Source organism: Castor canadensis, chromosome 9, assembly GCF_047511655.1.
Source record: "Castor canadensis chromosome 9, mCasCan1.hap1v2, whole genome shotgun sequence".
Taxonomy (NCBI): domain Eukaryota; kingdom Metazoa; phylum Chordata; class Mammalia; order Rodentia; family Castoridae; genus Castor; species Castor canadensis.
In genome coordinates, this window is record NC_133394.1 from 54,219,788 (window position 1) to 54,230,437 (window position 10,650).

The window sequence follows — 10,650 nt, forward strand, 5'->3', positions numbered from 1 at the left end:
TCCACAGTGCGTGCGTGCGTGTGCGTGTAGACGTCCACAGTGCGTGCGTGTGTGCGAGAATATGTGCTGAGGCGGGGAGAAGGTAAGAATCTGAGCTTCTGCCTTTGTGGCAAATGGGGTCCTCCCGTAACTTAGATATGGTATGTGTTAGTTTATTATAACAGAAACGTTAAAATGGGAGGAAAAAAGGACTCATCGATTGCAGACCTTACATTATATAATACACATACACTATAAAATCCAAAGCAGTAAGCCATGGCCTCTGTACTGAGAAGCTTACGCTTAAGGAGGAGAGAAAAACACATGCATGAAGAGATAAGTAGTAGTAGAAGGTAATGCACTCTAAATGCCAAATGAGTGCAACAGGTAGTTTAGTGAGAATTTATATTCTCAGTGCATATTAGGTGTAGTTTAAATTGAAACTCTTACCGGTGTTTTCTTAGACAGAGTCAGCTAAAGCTCAGGATTGAGGACAAGAGGCAGTAAGAGTCCCAGGTTCAAAAATAAGCTGCCTAGAGCAAAGGTCTCATCTCGGGCGGTCTCAGTCTCTGATGGGGAGTTTCTGGAAATTTGCAGGGGTAAAGTTTTGGTGTCACAACCATGAGGGGGTGGGATTCTGTCTCTGACATTTAGTAGGAGGAGGTGGGGATGCTTGAGGTCCTGCAATGCTTAGGGCAGTCCTACCCAACAAATAATTGTCTCACTTCTGCACTGAACTTCAAATGTCCCCTTGGTGAAAAAATTCTTTATGATTATAGTCTCTGAACCAGAGCTTAATGCCATTGTGCATGTAAATACCAAAAATATATGCTATTTTTATTTATGTGTATACATATATATGTTTTTGGTGGTATATATTATATTATTACATATGCATATGTTACATATAGAACATTATATACACTAGAAAATTATGTATACTCTAGAAAATGTATACATATGTATATATATTATATATACTTTTTTTTGGTACTGGAGTTTGAACTCAGGGCCTTGCACTTGCTGGGCAGGTGCTCTAACACTTGAGCCACATTTCTAGACCTTTTTTGTTTTAGTTATTTTTCTAATAGGGTCTCATGTTTCTTGCCTGGGCTGGCCCCAACAGTGATCCTTCTATCTCTGCCTCCCAAGTAGCTGGGATTACAGACATGAGCAACCACCCCCAGCTAAATACCATTTTTTTGGTGGGACTGGGGTTTTTGAACTCAGGGCTTTACTCAGATATTTTTTGCACAGTTTTAGCATACTCTGATTTTTCAGGAATGCAACTGCTAAGTAAAGGGAAATTTTCTCTTTTCTTTGTTTGGAAATTAACAAAGAGTCATTCACCATTTTAGAAAGTCACACAGGAAGCCTGAGGAGACTCACAAATGTGAGTCCGAAAGGGCATCTGGACTCTTCCTGTCTTACCTATTGTCAGACCCAACCTGCACCAGGCATAGGGACTTCAGGAGCTTTGTGTCTTCCTCTGATCCTTGTTTCCTGACTTCAGTACATCAGAGAAGGAAGCCAGACATGGAAATAGCAAGTATGAAAAGCAGAAGGAAGAGGACATTCCTTCTTCCTCACTGAAACTTCCCAGAAAAAATGATTCTAGGAGGTTAGTACATTGAATATAAAAATATAAGATTGAAGTTTTATATTGGGCAGGAGTAGAAATTTTTAAAGCCTGAAAACAAGTGCTAAGTATTGCAAAGGCATAACTGAAAACTATGTATGTCTGAAAACAGAGATGTATAAGGACCATTATCAGAGACAAATACAGTCAATTCCTTATTATTCTCCCCTCAAGAAAAACTTATTCAATTAACCAGTTGCATGGGGGATCTAAACGCTGTCATTACTTACCTCATTTAGGGTCACAATGCTGTAAGCCTGGCAGATGCTGTAAGCCAGGTTCTTGGGCCACATGTGTGAGGCACTCTAGGTTCCAGGTGAGAATGTGTAAAATGTCTTCTAACCTCTCTTACACATTGTGCAGAGGGAGGTTCTCTAAAGTTGATGAAAAATGGGATTTTCAGGGACTTTCAACTTGATAAACATGTAAGGCAACAAGACTTGGGGAAGGGTTGAATAAAACTAGAGTAGAGGAAAGAAGATTCCTTTAGAAATCCTTTCAAACCCAGGGAATTCTGGGTATTTAGACAAATACTCCATGTTGCTAGCTCTGTCCTTGGAAGACCAAGAGAAGAATAAGATGAAATCAGGAGAATCAGCAATCAACAGCCTAGGGCTGTCTCCTTGCCCATACACCATAGAGCCCTCATCATTAGGGTTAATGTGAAAGTAGTGTATTGGGCCTCGAGCCTCGAGTCAGGCAGGATTATTTGTTTAGTATGTATTCTAGCCACCTACTTCTCAGGAAATTAATGTATTGGTGGGTGGCAGGATAAAGTTAAGATTTAGGAAAATTCTTTTTATAGATCACAACAACCATCTAACCTTAAAGTCCCTCATTCTGGTAGCATCGTTCTGTACTCTATAATAATTTCAAGTACTTTCTCACTTAGAGAAATTGGTTTCTGGGATTATTTCATTATGGGTATTAATAACGTATGCAAGTAATTACACAGCTCTTACTGGGTTTAAAGAAAACACAAAGGATCTCATTTTCTGAACCTTACAAAGAGTCCTACATTTTTTGCATACTTACTATCTAGCAAGTTTTTGTTCTATGCAACTTATAGTGTAGTTTCAGGAAATTTTATTTCTAATGAGTATAAATTTGCTTAGTTTAGGAAGCAAGTTATATTTCCATAAGATAATTATCATTGCGTGAAGAACTAATTCCCAAGAGAGTTTATTTAGACTTGACAATTGCCAAGGGTAGGATTGTGTTGATATTATATGTGTCCAAATTACTCTCTCCCTGTTTTTTGTGAAGGCTTGGATGCCCATTCTTTCCTTTGGGTATCTGAGCCTGGGAAGTAATGTAGGACAAGTAGAAAAGGAATAACATTAACTAAACATGTACAGTCAGTCATGGTACTAAGTGTTGAATTGTGGAGGAGAAGTGTGTATTGAATTTTAGTCTTTTTCTAATGAGAACTCTGGGGAAAACTTTGTGGCTTTCCTTTTGTGACTAGATGTGGTCCTGAGCATTGATCTTTTAGATAACTGATGGAACTGACCATACTCCCTTTTTTTGTTTTTGTTCCTTCTTTAAACCACAAAAATTAAAGCCAAAATTGAGTTGCCCAATTTACAAGTACCATGGAATGCATTTGGAAGTTAGCCTCATTTCTGGCTCTGGTAAGCACGTCTACTTTCTTGTCTCTTTACATCATCTTCTGATTTAGGATATCTTGCTATCTTGCTTTTTATTTTGCTTTTCTCTGTATAAGGTACCTAAAAAAAAAAAGAAATATATACATAAAATTCTGATTTAATTTAATCTGTGAGACTGCCCTAAGAAGTCCTAAGTATTTTTATACACTAAAAGTCACAATAAGAAATAAACTTTACATTTCATTCTATTATACATGCACAGATAAACATGACTGAAACTAAATTTTCCCTTACTACCTATGAAATACTCTAATAATTTATATACCATTCTACATTTATTTTTAAAGGCTTATGAAGGTTTTGTTGCATAAAACTGTTTTGCCATCTAGTAATGGAATATAACTAAGAGTTTGTAAAATACTACATCACAGTATAAGTTCTGTCATGGTAGAGATCATGTGTGCTTTGGTCTGACATTGTGTCCTAGTGCCTATAGCCATGCAAGTTCATAATAGCATTGAATACACTGTTGCTGTTTATTGAATAGTCTCTTTATACAGGCAAATTTAAGCTCTGATATGTTCTTAGAATAGTGCCTTGCAAACTACATTATGTAAAATTACATATTCAGCAATTGCAGACATTACTCAGGGACAGAAAGTCCAGTAGGCATGAAATTTATTCTGTTGTTCTAGAATAGTTCTAAGTCCCAAAGCGATGGAAATGGGTTACATGTATCCTCAATTTCTAGAGAAAACTGCAAGGTGTATCTCTATGGACTCACTCATAGGTGACTAAGTTGGTCCTTTGACTCTGTCCCAACATCTGCTTCCTGCCTTTATAAGAGAAGATTGAAGATCTTTTGAAAGAATTCTGTGAAAAATTGCATAGGACTGGAGAACTGTTAGCTTTTGTCTCCTTTACCTGTTTTAAGTCTATGAAGGACCTCCAAAGTATGAGTCATATAGACTCTGGAAATTTGTAGGCAGTTCAGCAAGTAGGTGAGGATGAAGTGCAATGCTTTCTATAATTATTTATTTATTTTATTTACAATGGTACCTGGAATTGAACTCAAGGCCTCACAAATTGTTAGGCAAACACTCTCACTTGGCTACTTTGCCATCCCTTTTTGCTTTGGTAGTTTTGGAAATAGGGTCTTGCTTTATGTCTGGGCTGGTTTGGACCATTGTCCTCCTCTTTGTACTTTCCCTCATAGCTGAGATGACAGGTGCATGTCACCAGCCATTGATTGAGATCGGGACTTGGGAACCTCAAATCACTATCCTCTTGATCTCCACCTCCCCAGTAGTTAGAATTACAGGCTTGAGCCACCATGCCTGGTGTATAAACTTTATTATTATTATTATTAGTAGTAGTAGTAGTAGTAGTAGTACTGAGGGTTAAACTCAGGGCCTCCTGCTTGTAAGGACTCTACCATTTGAGCATACTCCAAGGCTTTTTGCTTTTAGTTTATTTTTCAAATAGGGTCTGGATAACTTTGCCCAGCTATCCCCTGCTGGGGGCTCCTGCCTCTGCCTCCCCAGTAGCTGGGGTTAGAGGAAGGGGCCACCATGCCTGGTTTAGTGGAACAGCTTTTGGAGGAACCCAGTAGATGTTCCCTATGGTTAGGAAATGGGAGCACAGAAACTGGTCGCAGTATAACCAGTTTTCACCAGTACTACAGCACTTAGTGGGAAATTTATCACTCACATCAGTTCAATAGAAACCTTTCTCTATTCAAGGGTTCCTTGATCAGCTCATACACACATAATGAAACATAATCAAAAGTGATATCACATCATATTCCAAGGTGCATCCATACTAAAAAGGGAAGAAAATACACAAAAGTGATGCTTATTGAGGGTAATATTAGAGTTCTATCTCTACCATAATAATATTTTGGTATTTGTCAAGCTAAACTGATAGCAGGAATTCAAGATTAATTAAGGTACACAATGCATAGTTTATATTTTCACCCCAGTGATGTAGTTGACAGAAATCCACGCTTTAAAAGTAAATTAATCTTTCTTAACTTCAGTTTCCTGACTAGTAACATAATTCAAAGCAGGTGCTGCAAGAGTTTGTATCATAATGTTTATCACAATGCCAATTATGTGGTACTTGCAAATTATAGTTGTATCTGAATTATCAGAGTAGCCTTGGTGCTGACTAGCTTTATTGTCTCTGTATCAGGATGACCTCAAACCCTGGCAACAGGAGAGAAAAATTGGGGGTTCTTTAAATCATAAGAGAACAATGAGTGAATTCACTGTATAAATGAAAAGATGTGTTCATATGTACTGCAGGTATTAAAAGCAGCCGACAATAGTGAAACAAATGGAATTGACCTGCAGCTTCAACCCAACAAAATCAGTGTTTTCTTATAGGTTCCAAATACATTTGATTGGTCAGGGACCCTAAGCTATTGTTAGAACAGAGAAAATAATTTTCCAACTGATAGAAATGGATAATCTTTGTAGAAATAAATCATCTGAAATAATAATCAGGAAATGATAATAGTAATGATATTTCTTAATAAATAATGTAATTGATAATGGGAGTGAGTAGGAGAAACTAGTTTTACAAGCTACTAAAAGTCATAAAAATAAAGAGTAACTATTAGACTCACAAAAGGAGACAAAGTTATGGAAATGATAGGGCAACACTAAAACACACTGTCTTCTCTGTTTTTTTAAAACTGGAGTTCAGCATGATAGCACACTCCTGTAGCCTTGCCTTACACAAATCACCAATATAAATTCTAATTCTATTTATGTAGCTTAATACTATTGTTAATAATGCACAGTAACAATCATTGCTATTAGGAAAAGTATGTAGCCTTCAAACCTCTGAGAGAGATCTGGTTGGTAACAATCAAACAACCACTAGTATTGTTCCTCCTATCAAAGTTCATGTCCTTTGTCTTTCTCTTCTCTTCTTAGCAGAACAGTGCAAGGCTACTATCCTGGAGAAATGCCTCTACTCTGCAGGCCCATATTCCTTCCAACAGTGGAGATAAGGACCAATATTTTCCAAAGTAAGTCTGACAGAGAGAACCAGAAGACTTATTTGACTTTCCCTGGAAGCCATAGCCTCAAATAAAGCTTTTTTAATAGTTAGGCTTTTATTTTGATCTCATCTGTGCCTTTCTTCTAATGGTACTGATCTAGAGCTGGGTAAAGTAAAGGTTGCCACTTACTAGCTCTCCCAAAGAACAGTAATAGCCATTTCCCACACTTCAAGTTATTTTTGAATTACTTATATTATCTTATTCTTTCTCGTTTACTTCAGTGACAAATGTTAATAGTCCCATTTTATAGAAGAGTATGTTGAAGCTGAAAGATTTTAAATAGTTGCTAAAGGTTATAAGTAGTCATGTAAAAAACAACAGGGAAGGCTGCAGTTGAAGCTCAGTGGAAGAGCACTTACCTAGCATGTGAGAGACTCCTACCTCAGCACCACTGTGGTGAGAGGGGAAGAAAAAGGAAAATTAAAAAGTGGATGAAACTAGAAATCATTATTACCAAATATCTGGAAGGAGGACAAATTTCATGCACTCATACTATAAGTTCTTGCCACTGTAATAAGGTTCAAAATAATAAGCTTAGAAAAGGAAAAAGAAGATCCTATTTACAAATGACACTATTATCAAAAGCCAAAGGAATCTACAAAAATCTCAGAAGAAATAAGTGAATTCATCAAAGTCATAAGATACAAGGTCACAACACAAAAATCAATCCCATCTTTATGCTAATGATGAACATGTAGAAACCAAAATTAAACGTGAGATTCCACTTTCATTTTCTAAATGAAAGTAATTTAAGTATACAACTAAATGAAATACTTAGTTGTATACTTAAAACATTTCAGGACCTAAAATTTACAAAACACTTATAACAAATTAAACTAGCCCTAAATAAAAGAGCAGCTCCCTATATTAGCCAGGATTCTTCCAAGAAGCAAAAGAAATAGAATATGTATACATGTAGAAGAGATGATTTTTGTAAGGAGTCGCTCACGAGATTGTGAAGACTTAGGGAGGCCAAAATCTGATAGGGAGGGTGGCAGGCTGAAGACTAGGGAAGAAATACTGGTTTAAGTCCAAAGGTCCCGCTGGAGAGCCAGGAAGAGCCAGTGTGCAAATTTCATGCAAAGGCAGTCTGCTAGAGAATTTCTTCTTACCCTGGGAGGTTGGATTTTTGTTTTATTTAGGCCTTCAGCTAATTAGATGAGACCTACCCACATTATGGATCAAAATAAAGGATCTAGAAATAGATACACAGATTCACACAAATTCAGTCAATTTTGACAAATGTACAAAAAAAGTGGCAGAAGGACAGCTGTTTCAACCAGTCATGTTGAAACAATAGGAAATCTATTAGCAAAAAATTGAAACTTAGCCTAAACCTAATACCTTATACACAAAGGGGACTATAGACTCATGTTTAAATGTAAAATTATAAAACATTTAGAAAAATTCTTAAGATGTTTACTTCTTGAGCAAGACAAAGAGTTCTTAAAACCGACATCAAAAGCATAATGCACAAAAGCAAAAATTGATAAAATGAAGAGAAGTTTCATCAAAGAGGATCTACAGATAGCAACTAAGCACATTCAAAGATGCTCAACATTATTAGCCATCAGGGAAATACAAATTAAAACCAGAATGAGATATCCCTATGAATCTATCACAGTGGTAAAATAAAAACTAGTGACAACACTAAATGCTAAAGAGGATGCAGGGAAGCATTACTGCTGGAAATATGAAGTGCTATGCAGTCACTCTGGAGAGAAGCTTGGCAGTTTCCAACAAAATTCTACGTGTTTCACACTCATTAAGTTGGCTATTATGGAAAACAAAACCTCCAGAAAATAACAAGTGTTAGAGGATGTGGAAAAATTGAAACTCATGTGCATTGCTGGTGGAAGTATAAAATAGAAAGCAGTAATGGAGTGTCCTCAAAAAATTAAACATAGAATTACTGAAGGCTACAGAAGTCCTCCTGTGGGTTTTATACTCAAAAGAATTGAAAACAGGGACCCAGGTACTTATATATTCATGTTCATAACAGTGTACTTACAACAACCAAAAAGTGAATTTAACCCAGCTGTCCAACAGTGGGAAATAGATAAACAAAATTTGCTATACACATGCCGTGGAACATTATTCAGCTCTTGATATGAGTGAAATTCCGATTCATGGTATATGAATGAGTCTTGAATACATCATGCTGAATGAAAGAATTAAGACACAAAAGGACAAATAGTGTATGATTCTTCTATAGTCCCTAGAATAATCAAATTCCTAGGGGCTGAAAATGAAAGACTAGTTATCAGAACTGGAGAAAGGGAAAAATGGGGGACTGTTGCTTAATGGGTACAGTTTCAACTTGGGATGGTGAAAAGCTCAGGAGATGGGTAGTGGTGATGGCTGCACAGCAGTGTGAATGTGTTTACTACTCCTGAATTATGCATTAAAAATGGCCAAGATGGCAAACTTCAAATTATGTTTATTTTAACACACACATCAAAACAGAAACTAAGCATGCAATTACCATATGACCCAGCAACTTCATTCTTGCATATTTCTATCAGGAAAATGATAACTGTGTTCAAACAAAAGCCTACGTAGAGATGTTCTTTGTCATTTTACTTACAATAACTCAAACCTGAAATTAGCTGAGATGTCCTCCAATGGGTGGCTGTTTATAAACATGTACTACATACTTACAATTAAAATATTGCTGCTTAGTAGTTTTATGCAACTCTTGAAAGCATGATTCAAATAATTCATGCCAATATAGAATGGTTTGTGGTGTGATTTTGTTAGTAAATTTGAATATAGGAGAATTAGAAATACACATATAACTGAGTTTTAAAAAAAGAAAAGAACAGGTGAAGCCAGGCAGTTCACATCTATCATCCTAGCTACTTGGGAGGCTGAGATTGGGAGGATTGAGGGTCCAGGTCAACCCTGCAAAAATGTTTGCCATACCCCATCTCAATGTAAAAAAGCTGGGCCTGGTGGCATGCACCTGTCATCCCAGTGACAGCGGGTAGCCTAAAACAGAAGAATTGTGGTCCAGTGTGGCCTGGGCAAGAAGCACGACCCTATCTCAAAAACAACCAGAGAAAAAAGAACTGGAGGCATGGCTCAAGTGGTAGAGCACCTGCCTCACAAGTATAAAGCCCTGAGTTCGAGCCCCAGAACCACCAAAACCAAAACCAATCAAATGAACAAGCAAAAAACCAGATGGACATATGTTGTGATGTCATTTATTTTTATCTTTCTGTATTTTTTACATCTTTATTATTGTGGTACTAGGGATACAATGTGACATAAAAGTCCTTATATATCATAGTTGGATTCACACCCTCCATCATTCTCCTTTATTCTGCCTCAGCCCGTTCCTGGAAGTTTCATCAGGTCTCATTTTTCCATTTACATACATGTGTACACAATATTTCCACCATATTCACCCTCCTACACCCTTTCCTTATATCCTCCACCTCCCACTGGTACCAACCCCTAGACTGGACCTGTTTTGCCTTCCTGTTCTGCATTTTTATTTAAAAAATGACATTTTTGTTTGTTTAAGATAGCTATACAGGGCGTTTCATTGTGACATTTCCACATATATATGTATTATAACCTGAATTGGTTCATTCCCTCTATTTTTCTCCTTCCTACTTTAGTCTCCTTCTTATGGTGATTTCAACAGTTTTAAAAATTCTGTATTTATTCTTGTATAGGAAGTATGTCAACCATAAGATGCCCTGCTACTGATGAAGATTAAAAAATTTGGTATTTATAGACAGTGGAATTTTATTCAGCCATAAAGAAGAATGAAGTTTTGTCATTTGCAGGTAAATGAAAGGAACTGGAGATCATCACCTTAACAGTCCTAGTTTATGTACACTTTTCCAGCATAGTTATTAGTAGTGTCTGCTTTCATTCTTAAATTTTTCCCAGCTTGGATGATAAATTACGGTGTTCTATTTAACAGGTATCATTTGACCCAAGTGCTCTAGTCTTTCACTGCTTTCTTCTTCCAAGTCATCTGAAATGTCCTGTTCTGAGTTCATTTTCAACCCTATATAGTTCCCTGACATTGAAGATATTTGCTTATGGTCTCCTTGAATTCTGTTTTATCAAGCTTGAGAAGAGCCTCAGGATGTCAGTCTTTCCTCTACTCCTCAACCTCTCCATACCCCACATAACCAGAGCGGCTAGGTGCTCTTTAGGACAGGTGGCAGGAACTTCAAACAGATGATGATGCTCCATGAAGTCAAAGAACCTCCTGACTTAAATGTAGTCCTGAACAAACCATCTCTGTGTATTTCTGGAATCAGCTACTCACCAACTTACCTTCCTAACATTTTACTAAGGTGGTGTGAGATGTCAGGTAATCATGGTATTTA

General features: G+C 37.0%; 1 long non-coding RNA gene across 1 annotated transcript; it reads left to right on the plus strand.

The window, feature by feature from the left end:
• The first annotated feature begins 1,490 nt into the window (after window positions 1-1,490).
• Window positions 1,491-6,308, plus strand: LOC141410742 (uncharacterized). The gene is made up of 4 exons (XR_012435530.1): window positions 1,491-1,600; window positions 1,858-1,934; window positions 3,183-3,252; window positions 6,171-6,308. It is a non-coding gene; the product is annotated as an uncharacterized lncRNA (long non-coding RNA).
• Window positions 6,309-10,650: the final 4,342 nt, after the last annotated feature.